Source organism: Semicossyphus pulcher, unplaced genomic scaffold (assembly GCF_022749685.1).
Source record: "Semicossyphus pulcher isolate SPU_LCO1_2020_fin unplaced genomic scaffold, fSemPul1.0.p SCAF_17, whole genome shotgun sequence".
Classification (NCBI taxonomy): Eukaryota; Metazoa; Chordata; class Actinopteri; order Labriformes; family Labridae; genus Semicossyphus; species Semicossyphus pulcher.
Window position 1 is genome coordinate 6,174,152 of NW_027211681.1, and position 16,269 is coordinate 6,190,420.

General features: G+C 40.4%; 1 pseudogene; it reads left to right on the forward strand.

The window, feature by feature from the left end:
• The first annotated feature begins 1,353 nt into the window (after positions 1-1,353).
• Positions 1,354-11,882, forward strand: LOC138594374 (von Willebrand factor A domain-containing protein 7-like; annotated as a pseudogene).
• Positions 11,883-16,269: the final 4,387 nt, after the last annotated feature.

Sequence of the window (16,269 nt, forward strand, 5' to 3'; positions counted from 1 at the left end):
TCCTGACCAGGTAAGGTTCACAGACTCAGTTACAATAGTAACCAACACAGAGTTAAAGTTACCTCTCTTTCTGAAACGGCAATCCCGAGGTTTCCCTCATTTCAGGGTTAACAAACCCGGGGTTTTCACTAAACCTGCTTTCTGAAACGGACCCCTGGTATTTAAATGTGATCTGAATCTTTGTTCTCCAAAGCAAACCTAGAGTCAGATAGATAGAAAAAAATAGTTCCTCCTACCCACAGTTGTAATTGTCCCTCCTCACCTGAGTTGGGTAACCTTATGTTTAAAACTAACTTGTTACGTGACGAAGATTACTGCAATTAAAAAGTTACCTGTTATGTTACTGCGTAACCGACTGAAAAAAGTAACACGATTACTTTTGCATGACCAAAAATTTACATTAAAAAACATTACATAAACAATGTTTCCGGTCCTCATTTATCAATACAGTGGCAACTTTAAAGGTACTTTGGGTCAGGGCCTGATACCCACTGCAGGAACTAATCATCCGTCAAAACATCATTTAACATGAACAATGGGATTAGTAAGTCTTACATTTTTGCATGTGACTATGTTTTGATAACAGCAATGTTACTTGACAAGTTACACAACCTTTCTTCTCAGAAATGACACATTCACTGATTGATGCTGTAGAACACAGTTTCTGCGTCTTCAACATGCTGATCAAGGAAGTTAAGAGGTGAAAGTATGTGACCTACGTCATGCCCCGGCTATAAACAAAAGAATGTTTATTTGTTTGATCAATGACTCACACATACTGAGTATATCAAGCAAAGGCAAGACAATAAATATGCTGCTGTGCAGGATTGTCGGACAATGAGATTCTTACCTGCAATCCATCAGTAGACAGTGGAGCTACTGTGCATAGTCAGTAGTTACTGTATATCCCATTCAGGCGAACACAGAAGTGACGTTTCAATACTTTCAACTTTTAGAGACACAGAATTTCAAACCTATTTTTGTCTGTTAACTGTTTTGGATCGGCTGTTTTTATTCCGTGAAGCTCTTTAGGCCACAGGATTGTATGAAAGGTGCAATATGGATAAGAGTGAGTTGAGTATTTTATAAAGACTTTTCCTTTTAGGGTTATTACAGGAGATGAATTCGTCTGTCACACTACAGAGGCATCTGAAAAAATAATGTTTCAGTCTTGAAATTTTTCACACTCTTGCCACAGTGTCTCTCTCTTATACTTGCTGTAAGCTGAAGCTCCTCTAACATGTGACCTTTAAACACCATCATTCCTTTTAATCCGTGGAAAAATCTAAGTCTGACAACCTGTACCTCCCTCAGGTGTGCTCCTCTGATAAGAACAGGTGGATTGCTAACATTTGTAATCGGATGTAGCACATACAAAAATGCTCACACCCAAGTTGTGACTCAAGGGGGTGCACACACAAAGAACTGCAGAGTGTGTGGGAGTCTTTTCATCAGCTCAATCAGGCAGGACGGACGTAACTATAAGAGGAAGGAACGAGTGCACACATTCGTTTTCAGTCTGCAGATAGCGCAGGAAACACATAGGAGCACACACAATAGTATCTACCTGAGTGTAAACACGCAATGCTGACTTAGTAACAGTGAAGTGGTGTCAACATCTCAACAAGGCTAGACTGCTGAGCGCACACAGGTAAGAGGGTGTTATTTCCATCTTCTGTAAACTGTCAACTGTATTAGTTTTAGTCTCACACACCATTTTAATGAATCATTATAATTCTTTAAAAATTGTGCCCTTCTTTTGTAATAAAAGAGCACTGTTGTATCGTTTACGATCTAAAGTAACAGGTTAGATCAACCATCGCACATCAGATGCCAGTCTTCTTATTTAACAAGAGATTTGCGTGAATGTTGGAAAATATTTTACATTAATTCTATGCATTCAGCATTCAAATGTCCGATAAGAGCACGAGCACTAATGCTATGTTTGTTTTAATGTTAGCACTGTGAAATGTAAGGCCTCTGCCTGTTTAATTTCCCTCCTACCTGCTCTCTGTGCTGATCCTGTCTCTGTCTCTCCTCAGGTGTTTTCACTTGTCATCTGCTGCCTCATTACACCTGGTTCAGCACCGGCAACCTCTCTATTGTTTCCCGTTTGTGGTAAATCATTGTTGAACTACAGGAAGCCGCGGGGGAGATCAGCTATCAAAATTTCCCCTGATTCTGTTTGGTTGACTTCTAGCGTGGCCAACAAAAATAACAACACAGAACCAGTGAAGGAACAAGGAACAACATTTCTTTCTCTCTCAACTTCCTAATCCATTATGGCGGCCACAGAGTCACTTATGTTCCTGGTGGTGACCATCCTCTCCCTCTCAGGCCTCATTCACAGCTTCAAGCCACTCTTCTCTTTTAATGGGAATTCCATGACTCACCGTGTCATCACGCAGAGGGCGGTGCTCAGAAAGACAGCCGAGGTCTGCCGAGACATTGCAGCCTCCGAGGGACGAGACTTCAGCCTGACTGTTAGTTCAAACAGAGAAACTGGGAGGGGACATGGGGATGGCAAATAATATAAATATTGAATAATTATGGGTGAAAAAGGAAAGAAATTAGCTAAAGCATTTACGCTTACAGTAAATAAATATGCTAGATATTCCCAGATTTCCTACATTGCCAGGACATCTCATATAGTATGTCCTTCAAAAAAGCTGTCGGAAGATGGAGATATGAGTCTCTAATTATGGTATCTTGTCATCCAATTATTAAGTGTTCATTGGAAAGAATATTACAGTACAGTGTTTGGGTTTAAGGTAGATGTTTAAACATGCAGCAAGATTTAAAAGTCGATATTTGTCATGCTTTATCTCCAGATTGACGACAGCCTGTCAGCTGACAAGGTGCAAAGGGCCTGCTCCACTATAGGTACCTCCACTTCTGTCCTCTCTACCGTCATGTTCCATACATCCATCGCCAACATGTACTTCAGCAACGCAATAGTGGACGTGGTTTTTGCACTGAGTGAAAGGCATCATTTTGACGATGAGACCTTCGAAGGGGGACGGGATGTCATTACATCAGGTACACTAAACTGTTGCTTCGACTTCCCTGAAACAAAATAGACATTAAATATGTTTTTTTCATGATTTTATTCTCAGACTTTGGCCCTACATATGAGTATTTATTCACTTTACCAAAAACATGGGGACACACCGGACGACGAAGCGCCGCGAATAGCCGCGAAGCGCCGAGAAGCGTAGCCAGTTTTCTTTCAGCGCCCTGTAGCGATCGTTTCGGCGTCTGGTCTATTTTTTGCGTGAGCTGCGAGCGATCGCGTCAATCCTGGCAGGAAGTCACACATGAAACAACGAGAGAATCCGGTCAATTTTCAAAATTAAAACAATTTTCAGAATAAAACACCGCGATTGACAAATGCGATGTTTTATATGTGTGTGCTGTTATATATTTGTCAGTATCTAAACAGAGCGCGAGAGAGATGGAGATACACGCACGCGCACATACAAACACACACACACACACACACACACACACGCACACACACAGACACACACACAAAAATGAGAGAGACACAAAGTTTGCTGGCTATAGGGGGTGGGGGTGGGGTGTCAAAACACACACACGCAAACACAGAGAGACAGAGAGCAAGAGAGAGAGCAAGAGAGAGAGCATGATGAAAAAACAGCTCCAAATGTGAGTAAACGACAGCTGAGGAGCAGAGGCGCTTGTCGATCGGCGCGTAGAAATGCGCGTCTGGTGTGAACGGAAATGCTCCGGCTCGCGCGCGATTTTCTTTGCGCAGTGCTTCCTCGTCCGGTGTGTCCCCGGCCCACTCTTCTTCCTCTGTGTTCTTCTGTTGAGGCGTGTCTGCTGTGAAGGCCAGCGTGAAGCTGGACAACTTTGTCGCGGGGAGGTGGACTCTTGGAAGACTCTGTCATACATTACAGGTGAAATGAACAGGTGATGAACAGGTGTCTCTATAAGGTATGACCAAAACCACCAGCGGTGTGGTTAATATTGTTTCATATTCTTCATATTTAGGACTTCTACAGCCACAGTAACTGGGTGGAGCTTGGGAAAACAGCCCCTTACAGCTCTCTGATCAGACCAGACGAACCTCTTGTGAACCTGGCAGGTGAGATACTGTCATTACTTGTCCACAAACCTTCTGCTTGGTCACCCTGAGTGTGTATGCTTGAGTGAGAAATGACACTGGCACATTCAGTTTATTCATCACCTGTCAGTGTGCAAGCACCACCCCTGTCGTGGCTTGTTAGGCTTTCCCAGTAACTGCATTCATTCATACACACATTAAAACACACAAGAAGTGGGTCACTGATACTGACAAGGAGCTGTTTTGGTAAGCTCCCATATCAGGTTTGATGTGATGATGCTTTTATTCACTGCAGGCCCCAACACTCCAACCTGTCGAAATTGTATAGGCGGTAACTGCGCGGACAACCTTCTGCCTGACCTGCTGCAACAGGGGCTTCTCACTTCAGGCTACTTCAACATCTTCTCCTCAGCAAAACCTGAAGGTAACTTTAAGGAATCATTTACAAAGTAGGATTTTATGAACATGTACATGTTTCATTAACATTTTCTCAATCCTCCAAGGTAAATGCAGCCACGGTGGATTTTTGGACTGGACAAGCAGACGCGACCCAGTGGGGGGCATCAACAAGGACGACCTCGGGTCCAGTCACGGCTCCCTTCATCACAAAGCTGCTGATTTGGCCGTGAACGCCACAATGGAGCTACTGGAGGACATCAGAGTGTCTGTCGGAGACAAGAACTTCCTGCGGTACGGTCCACCTTTAACTGAGCCATTTTGTGAGAAAACATGTCACGTCTTTGGTTGTTTGTTTTTGCAAGGTCAAATAGCAGTCACTGATCGCTGACAGATGAATTACCCATGATCAGCAGGATTAGTGTTTCTCTCTCTCTCGTTCCTGCAGACTGATGGGCCTCTCCCAGTCCTCTGTGCTGTGTTTTGTCATTGACACCACAGGCAGTATGAGTGATGACATCGCCGAGGCGAAGAGAGTCTCCTTTGATATCATTGACAGGAAGAGGGGAACCCAGGAGGAGCCCTCCGCCTACATACTGGTGCCTTTCAATGACCCAGGTACACATACTGTACTGTACTGTACTGTAGTGCAAGTTTTAAACCCTTGAAACTGTGTGTTTGAAATGTATAAGAAGATAACAGTAAGTGGTGATATCTATTACATTTTCAGGTTTTGGTCCCTTGATTCTGACGACAGATGCAGACGTCTTCAAAGATAACATCAACAAGCTGACTGCAAGCGGTGGAGGAGACATTCCTGAGTTGTGTTTGTCAGGACTGCAGGTGTTCACACATGTTTTCTACTAGTTATCATTTAGACAAGAATGAAATGCAAAGCAACAGAGCCATATGATCACATCATGATTAAACTTGAACCCCCTAAATTAACCTCAGTTCAGTTTGTCTTTTTCTTTTTATTCGAGACCAATTTTCACAGTTTTTTCCATCCCATGTATAATTGACAGCTGGCTCTGACTGCTGCTCCACCTTCCTCTGAGATCTTTGTCTTTACCGACGCTCCAGCTAAAGACGCTCACCTGAAAAGCACCATCACTGCTCTCATAGAGAGTAGGAAGACTGTGGTAAGAAGTGACTTTTTACCAACCTTGCTCTTTAATGGACTACATGACGGTTAGGTTGCAGATTGAATCCAACTGCTAGCCCCTTCACTCACACTGCCCTTCCTTGCAAAAACGAAATGCCTCTTTAGAGCCAGCGTTTGGTTCTTTGGTTTCTTTTAAAACATGATGGCTGTCAATATAACCTTTTAAATAGTTTTTTTTACCCTCATATTTGTAGGTAACTTTCATGTTGACAGATGTCCTGGCAGGTCGCCGGCGCCGCAGAAACTTTCAGGGTGGATATTCCTCACGCAGAATCAGCCAATCAGACACTCAGCTGTACCGTGACCTCGCTCGGGCCTCTGGAGGTCAGGCTATGTAGGTCACCAAGTCTGACCTTTCTTTGGTTACAAGTATCATAGAGGATTCATCTGCCAATGCTGTGGTAAGACATTGAAAAAACTGAAAATTAAACCTGATTTCATGTTTTTCCGCAGTGCATGTATGTGAATCAGCAGTTTCTGTTCCTTCTCATTTCAGGTGACAGTTTTTCAGGTCGTGAGGAATCCTGGAAAGCCCGATAATTTTACATTTACTGTTGATGGTTCTTTGAGGAACATGACTGCCTACATCACAGGGGCCTCGTCTCTCACTTTCACCCTCACCAGCTCTACAGGTGGTTTTACTGTTGTCTTTAAAGTTAAGACTAGTTGTGACTGTTTTATCAGTCTTTGACTTCCTTGCTAGTAGACAAACGATTTGTTTGAACATGTTTTCTTCTCTTTCAGGTGTGTCTCAGAGTTCCAGTCAGTCCAGTGGTCCTCTGGCATCCTTCACCACAGCAGGAAACCTACGTCGGTTAAGCTGGAACACTGACAATCAAACAGGATCATGGGAAATCAGTGTTGATTCTAATAATCCCTACTCTGTAAAGGTCACAGGTCAGTAATATGACTTCATTTATTGTGTGGGTCAGTCTACAGCTGTGCTAGCCATGTGGCAGCCCTACTTATCTGGATTATTGTGTGTGTGTACATTAGGTCAAAGTTCAGTCAACTTCATTTTTAACCTTGTGGAAGCTCACAAAGGAGCACATGGGGACTTCAGTCTAAAGGAGGGACGTGCTCTTTCAGGTCAGACCACTATTATCCTCAACTTCATCTTCCAGTTTGTCAGCTGTTCTACAGCTCTTATTGTATTAATAATGTTAAAAGGTGTCAGATTAATACTCATCTAGTTTCCTTTACTCCTTTGCATTTACTCTCAGGTGGTAACGCCAGCCTCTTGGTCTCTGTGACAGGAAGTGACACGGTAAAGGTCACAGAGGTCACTCTGTTTGACACCTCGGGGTCAACAGAGGTCAATGGAACATTGCAGGCATGTCACATGTTACAAAAACTTAAAAGACCACGCACAGTAGCTTAAATGTTTTCCAAACTCTTCTACCTACATCTTTCCAAATACAAGCTAGAAAACAAATTGGGTTTATGACAATTGCAGATGATACAAGTTGGTACTATGTTGTGACACGTCATGTCATCCTCTTTCTGTCCTCACAGTCTGTGGGAAGCGGTAACTTCCTGGTGACATTCAGTGCAGTCCCCGCTGGTGACTTTATGGTTTGTCTGAGAGGAGAGGACAGCAGCTCCACCTCCAGGTCAACACCGAGCATCTTCCAGAGACAGGCCTCCACACTGATCAAGACCTCCAGCATCTCTTTAACTGTGAGCACTATCACCTTTGGTTTTCTGTCCCGTTAGTTTGGTCATAAACCAAATAAAATGTTGAACTTAATTAAAGTTACATAATTTGGGGGATGTCAGTGGTCATGTAAGGTATTAATTCATACTGGGGAATGATGTAAACATTTGTACCAAATGTCATGGAAAATGTATCTAAAAGTTCAGACGTATTCAATTGGTGGTCCATGGGCCAAATGCAATAATACCAGATACAATAACAGTTAACTCCCCTCTGTAACCTCAATGAGGCTCTTTCATCATATACAAAGGATATAAAAATGAAGAAAAGCATAAATGGTATATATTCAAAAGCCAAATCATAAAAAAAGTGACACTTTACAAAAAGAGCTTGTCTAGATTATAATCTTTTATCATTTAGAGAGAGACCCTACATAACTCCACCATGAGCAACATTTAGCACGGTGGCACAAAAACGTTCTTTTAAACAGGAAGAAGCCTCGAGCGGAACCAGACTCAGCCATCTGCCTCGACTGGATGGGCCGAAAAGTAGGCTAGAGGGAGATGCAAGATAGAGAGCAGGAACAACAACATATGCTTTCGTAATAACTGACACTGAAACAAAGACTAGTTGTTGGTTATGAGTCTAAAAGAATACACAGACAGTTAAAAGTATTATCATTGTGTTTTTAGTCAACCTACAAAAGAGGATTTCTTAGGTAGTAGGCTAATTTGCCCTAAGCATTAGTTAGCTCTGTTGTTCTGTGCAAAATAACTTATTCTGCAAAGAAGTTTTAACACAGGCTGTTGAAAGGAAGAGGACATTTAGAAGAGCCAAACTGTATAAAATACATGTTAAATACAACATTATGTTTATTAAAGCAACAACCTACTTCTAAGATGGCTTCATAGATCAAACTAATGGATCAGACATATGAAATGTAAATCTCTTGCCCACTGACATTTCACTTTTTTCAGATCTGGCCCTTCTAAAAAAGTAGTTGAATAGGCCTGTAAAAGTTGTTGTGCTGTATGCTTGATAACAAAATTGTTCCCCTCATGGCGACAACAGAGTATAAATCATCATCAACACCAGATGTCTCAGAAACTATTTGATAGATTGTCATAACATTATATGAGATAAAATCACAATTGCCATTGCCACTAGCAGGGCTAAAAGAACAGCATCACTCTTACTTTACTAATATCACATTTACAACACAAAAAGGCTACAATTTTTAATCTCTAAGGATTCATTCATTTGCCATCATATCTCATCATGAACTGTTTTTAAATTATGAATTAGTGGTTTACTAAACAGAGGATGGAATTGTGCCAATGCATGCAACCACTGGCATCTAATTTCTACGTCCGCTGGAAAGCTGTGCAATCCGGAGGTGCTGTTGCAGCTGGGGAAGTAGTGCTGACCCATTCTGGCCACTAGCTAACAAATACTAAAACTAAATAACTAATGCTAAATCACACAACTAGCTAAGTTTCCTAAAAAACACTGTTAACCTACGAGCTAAAGCTAACCTAAAACTAAAGTTACTAGCTAGCTAAAATTGGAAAAATATAACAACCGAACTACTGCCTGAACCCGCCAACTAACTTACTAAATACTATAAACTCACTACTTTAAAATGAACACTAAACTAACCTATGCTAACAGGACAGTCTAACTACTCAATCACGAAAAGTTACAGTTAGAGTCAATCCGCACAATTCTCTCAATCCACTTGAGTCAGTTTGCTGAACTGACGTAGATATAGAGTTTGGTGACGAAAGCAGCCACCACATAGGTCAAGCTTGTTTTTGTCTTGTCTTCTCATTGTTTCTCCAGTATATCATCACTTTACCAAGGCCATAGATAGAAAATAATTTTCATCATCTTACTTATTCTTAACATCTTTTCATTATTTCTACTCAAGGCTAGATAATACACTCCCCTCTTACTTTCCCTTCACTTTTTCAGGCCCAAGTCAACAACACCAGCATAGAACCGGGCTCCACCATCTCCATCCCTTTCACAGTAGCCACAGCCACCAACGGAGTTGTCAACGACACTGCAACTGGGACATTCACTGTGCGAGCCAACAATGACCGCAGCTATACTTCAACCTCACCCAACTCCGTCACTGTAGCACAGGGCAGTGGAGGCAAAGCCAATGGCACGGTAACTTTAACAGTACCAGCTAATGTTGCATCAGGAACAGACGTGACCCTTACCATTGAGGCAGAAAATGCAGCTGCCACTGACATCAACTACGCAGTCATCAGGATGTCTGTGGCTGCCAAGGTAAGAAAACCAGCACATACCAGATTTTGTTAAGAAATAAGAAAGGAGTATCAATGATGTGCTTTTGTTAAAATCAAAAGACAGAGAAGAGTTGATGGCAAGCAGCAATATATATATATCAAATCAGTTATCAAATCCTAAATAAGGGAGGACCCAGAATTGATCCTTGTGGAACACCTTTTGTTAGCAGTAAAAACTCTGATAGATTTCTGTGTGTCAAAACAAGAGGTGTCGAATCAAAGGTTATTTTGAAACCATATACGGGCATGGAGTCTATTGCAGTGTACGAATGAGATGATCAACTGTATTGAAAGCTCTTGACGAATCAATGGCGACAGAAGCACATCATTCTTTTCGTCAATACTAGAAATAATGTTTTCAACCTATGTAACAGCTGAGATGATACTATGAATATGTCTGAAACCAGACTAATGTATGCTGCCAACAAATAAGACCAAAGGAGAGACGCTCAGTAGCCATTTCTCTTTTATGCATTTTATTCTGACATAAAGAGGACTTCTCTCTTTTAGCTATGACTTTCTTAATTTGGTGGTGTTAGTGGTGTTGTTTACTAAAAGTACCTAATGTATCAATGTAGCTTGTTGTTTTTTTAATCATTTGTACAATTCCCTATTCCTGTGTTTTTGGTTAGGTTTCAGATGTTACCCGCCCAGTGTGCCGTGAAGTCAGTACATCAAGAAACTGTCCATCCTTGTCATCGCTCTGTGCTTCCTCCCAGTGGAAATTCATCGCCAATCTCACTGATGGAATCAATGGAACAGGCATTGACAGCGTCGCCATCCGCCAAGGGAACGGCACCCTCAACACCAGCACGGTGGCTGGAGCAGGGGGGGAGAATATCACAGTGGCTACTTACAGCGCCTCCTGCTGTTCACAGAATGTAGAGCTGACTGCTGTGGACAAAGTGGGGAATGTGGGGACATGTGTGGGACAGGCTAGAGCACTTACCACAGCTGTGCCTGTCACCACAGCTGCACCTGTGACTACAGCTGCAGTTAACACAACGTCCTCTGGAGGGCACACTGTGAGCACTTCACACTGTCTCTGGATCGGTGTTGTGGTTTCTCTTCTCTGGAAATAAAAGATGTGAAAATATTCTTGTAAATGTGCAATTGCAGCAAATGAATCAAGAGTTTTCTCTGGGAGTTTTTGTATCTTTGATTTGTAATCAGGTGTGATTGAATGTAAATAACTATGGCTTGAAGAAAATACTTTTTTCTTACTATTTCTGAAAACATTGTTACGTATACATCTACATATCTACATATCTAATACATATACACATACACACACACATACATATATATATAGATATATGTTTATATATATACATACACATCAATACTCTTTATCACAGGCGTACACATATATAGGCACATACATATATATACAAAGACAAACTGAAGGTAACACCAAAAGAACAGCAAATAATAAATAAGCAAATAAATACCTGAATAATTAAATAAATAATAAACACCTTTGATTATTAACACCCCTATCCCTGTACATGTTGAAAATCATCTCTTTATATTTCTTTTTAAACTGAATTATGTTTGGACATTCCTTTATCTCCACATTCAAACTGTTCCATAGTTTAACTCCACAGATAGTCGAGTAGACTTAAAACTTTCCTCTTTGACAAAGCTTATAGCTAGGGCTGGCTCAGGCTTGGACTAGCCCATAGTTATGCTGCTATAGGTTTAGACTGCCGGGGGGATCTGACACACCAAGCTTCTCTCTCTCTCTCTCTCTGACTCTCTGACTCTCTGACTCTCTCTCTCTCTCTCTCTCTCTTTCTCTCTCTCTCTCTCTCTCTCTCTCTGTCATATTAATGCAGCTCATTAACTCTGTATCTTCTGGTCCCATTAACATTACTAACCACATATCTTCCCGGGAGTTCTTGTGCTCCCTTGTCTTGAAGGTTCCTGAGGATCGTTGCTGCAGACCACCTGCTGCTGTGGACCTGCTCGACTGCAACAACTACTAACATCAGCCTTCCCCATACTATCATTATTGTTGCTGCTAATGCTAATAGTAGACCTGTTGACTTCAACTGTTACAATTACGATTACCTCAGCCTTTATCATTACTCTGCTTCTCTCGCTAATTTATTTATTTATTTATTTATTTAGCCAATCTTCACCCTAGTCTACCACTATTATTGGCATTGTAACCATAAGTATGTGTCTGTTGTTGTTCATGTAACAAGGACATATGTTGTTGTGGTAACAAGAACATATGTTGTTGTTGCTCTCTTTGCCTGTCTCTATCCTGCATCTCCTTCTATCCCATTTTCGGCCCATCCAGTCGAGGCAGATGGCTGTTCAACATGAGTCTGGTTCTGCTCGAGGTTTCTGCCTGTTAAAAGGAAGTTTTTCTTTGCCAATGTGCCAAATTGCTAAGTGCTACTCATGGTGGATTCATGTTGGGCCTCTCTTTAAATAACTTAACAAAGAGTCGGTCTAGACCTGCTCTTTCTGTAAAGTGTCTCGAGATAACCCTGGTTATGATTTGGCGCTATACAAATAAAATTTGATTGAATTTGATTGAGATAGGAACACAAAAGCTCCTTCTTGTTGTGCGTGTATTCTGGATTTTGAAATGGAATTTTCCCCTCAAGTTGTAACCCCCTTCCCTTACAGTAAACATTTTTTGAATGTTTCCCGGCAATTAATTTTTTTTTGCTTTGAATATTATGTGTGCTGTCTGTAGTTCCACAAGATCTTTGAATTTCAGTAGTTTTGATTGTAAGAAGAATGGATTTGTATGATCCCTGTATCCTGCCCTATGAATTACCCTTATTACTTTCTTTTGCAGAGTGATGAGTGGATATATTGTGCTTGTGTAATTGTTACCCCAAACCTCTGCACAGTAAGTTAGATATGGAAGAACTATTGAACAGTATAGAATGCGGAGTGTTTTGTGATCCAGAACCTGTTTTGCTTTATTTAATACTGCTATGCTTCGTGACACTTTGGTTTGTACGTGCTTAATGTGTGATTTCCAGCTGATCTATTGTAACCCCCAGAAATTAGATTTTATTGACTCTTTCAATATCAACCCCATCTAACTGAATTTGTACCTGTGCATTAGATCTGCTGTTCCCAAAAAGCATTATTTTTGTTTTGCTCAAGTTTAATGACAGTTTATTTCTATCAAACCATAATTTAAGTTTAATTAATTCAGTATTAATATCTTGCAATAAGATTTGTAAATCACTACCAGAACAAAAAACATTTGTGTCATCTGCAAATAATACCAGCTTAAGTACATAAGATACCTTGCATAGGTCTTTGATATATAAAATGAACAATTAAGGGCCCAACACTGACCCCTGAGGGACCCCACAAGTAATGTCCAAACATGCTGAACAGTAATCACCCAGCTTCACAAACTGTTTCCTGTTGCTGAGATAACTCCTCAGCCAGTCCAACCCTTTACCCCTAATACCATACCGTTCCAGTTTATTGAATAATATGTTATGGTTTATTGTATCAAATGCTTTTTTCAGGTCTATGAATATTCCAACTGTATACTGTTTTTGGTCTATTGAATTAGTGATTTCTTCAACAGATTCGATTAGTGCCAGTGATGTTGTTCGACTAGATCTGAACCCGTATTGGTTTTCAGTGAGTAACTTGTGCTTGTCTATGAATTTGTCCAGTCGATTATTGAAAAGTTTTTCTAACATTTTAGAGAATTAAGGGAGTAATGAGACAGGTCTGTAGTTTGTGAAGTGGTGTTTGTTCCCAGATTTGTACAGAGGTATGACTTTTGCTATTTTCATTTTGTTTGGAAAAGTACCAGTTTGAAATGATAAATTACAGATGTACGTTAATGGTTTAACAATCCCCCCAGTCACGCTTTTCACAACACACATATCAATGTCGTCACAGTTAGTAGATTTCCTATTTGTACATTTTGAAATAATTTCTATAATTTCTTTCTCATCAACTGCAGTGATGAACATTGAATTCAGATTTCTATCAATTAAACTGCTGTCCTGTTCCTCCGATGTTGCTAGCTCAGGGATTTTCTTTGCCAGGTCAGGTCCAACATTTAAAAAGAATTCATTAAAACTGTTAACTACTTCAGTCATGTTATACTTTTCGTTGTTATTAACAATAAAGTATTTAGGATAACTTACTTGTCTTGGACAACTTTTTATCACAGTGTTCATTATGTCCCATATTCTTTTAATGTTATTTTTGTTGTCCTCTTAATATTTTATGATAATATTCTTTCTTAGCTGTTCTCATTATATTAGTTAATTTATTTTGATATTTTTTATATTTATTATCAGCCTCTTTAGTTCTCAGTCTAATGAATTCTCTATAAAGTGTATTTTTCTTTTTGCAGGCATTCTGTAACCCCTTTGTTATCCAAGGATGGTCTATGTATCTTAACTTCCTGTTAATTTTTTTTACAGGACAATTTTTATCATATAATACTCTAAATACTCTTAGGAATTCATCATATGCACTGTTGATGTTATTGTCATTGCATATGATTTTCCAGTTTTGTGCCATTAAGTCATTTCTAAATGAGTTTATTGACTCCTCTGTTCTCATCCTTCTGTATTCAGTTTTTTCGGTAAATTGAGTAGTCTTGTAATTACTGTCATGTACTGTGAAAACCGGCAGATGGTCACTGATGTCACTGACTAATAGTCCACTTATTGTGTTGTTTAGAACAGTGGTTTTCAAAGTGGGGGCCGCAGCCCCCTGGGGGGGCGCCAGGGGGCGCTAGGGGTGCCTCAGAAAATTGGAGGGAAGATAAGAAAAAAAATGCAAAAAATTAAAAACAATTTTTTTAATAACCATTTGCCCTGAACTGTACAACACGTAAAAAATGCCGTAATCTCGGATTCTCAAATTCAGCTGCAAATTCGGCATGACGACGTGATAATAATGACGTCATAATCTGTGTAGACTTGGCGGTTGTTATCAAGCCGCTCTGCTCCTCAAGCTTGCGTGTAGCTAGATAGCGCAAAATGGACAGGTTTTTGACAACAAATAGACCAAAGGAGCAGACCAACAGCCCTGCCATGGAGGACTCTGCTGCAAAAAAAACGAAAATATGAGGCAGCATGTATGGCTTTACAGCAATACAGAAAAATGACCATGATTGCCCGAAATGCGTCCTCTGTCTGGAGACCCTCTCAAACGAGTGTTTAAAACCTTCGAAACTTCAGCGTCACATGATGCAAAAACATCCGGCAGAGGCCGATAAAACAGTAGACTTCTTCAGACGTAAAGAAGAGCATTTGGTCAGGCAATCTGCTGCATTCACACAGCAAGCTACCGTGCCCGAGCGGGCCCTGAAGGCATCATTTTTAACCTCATACCACATTGCTCGTGCTAAAAAACCTCACACAATTGGAGAGGATTTGATTCTACCAGCTACCAAAGACATTGTCCGAGAATTGCTTGGTGAGGATGCTGCCAAAAAAATCGACGCTGTCCCACGTATTCAGTGGCAATATACAGTGCTGAAAAGATGTTAATAATTTTCTTATGCTAAACAAATGTAATAATTATTGAATAGTGAATAAAAGTAAGAAAATACATTCTTAAAGTTGATGTTTCTTTACATATTTTGTAGCATTGTCTGTGGGTTCGGGGGTCCCCGGCCAGAAGCTAATGCTGTTTGGGGGGCCTTGGCATGGAAAAGTTTGGGAACCCCTGGTTTAGAATGTCATTTGTAAATATATTGTCGATCAACGTGGCACAATGGGAGGTTATTCTGGTGGATCTGGTGATTTTTGGATATAAGTTCATGGTGAATATTGTATTAATGAAATCATTGGTCATTTTATGTTTATTTGGATTGAGGAAGTCGATATTGAAGTCTCCACGGATGAAATTTCTTTGTGACTTAGTTTTGAGAACATTTCCTCCAGCCAGTCACTAAACAGTTCATTGCTAGACCCAGGTGTTCGATACAGCTAAGGATTACATTTTTCTTCTTTTCTTTGTATATTTCAATTGATATACATTCCAGAACATTGTGAACAACCATTGACATATTGTCTATCACCCTGAAATGTAAGGTTTTGTCCACAAAGATCGCAACTCCTCCTCCACCTTTGTTTTGTCGATCTATGTGCATGAACTCGTATCCTTCCAGCTCAAAGTTCCCCCCTTTTTCTGCATTGATCCATGTCTCAGTTATTGCAATGATGTTGAATGGTTGTGTAAATTGCCGCAAGTAATCCTTGATGTTTGTAAAGTTTGCATACAAACTCCTACTGTTAATATGTATAATTGATAGTTTTCCATCCTTGTTGATTTGGTTATACAGTCCTCAGTGTAATAGCAGCAATTATTGTTGATTGAGTTGAAGAAGTTGTTATCCGGGTCTATATCATGCTCCATATCCTGTGTATTGTGATCACTGTATTGAAATGCTTGCAGTTCCAGATTGTCATATTCACTAATCCTCTGAGTCATGTTGCTCATGCCTCCAGATGTAGATGAGTGACTTCTTTCGGTGAGTGTCATGGTTGTGTGTAGTTTACCTTACAGTCCAGCGTATGTTGATCATTGGTATTTGTCCAGCTCCTCGATACTTCTTACCATCAGCACTTTTGCCTCTTCAGGTGTTCCGTTGAGTCTTATGAATATCTTAGAGTTTGTGGTC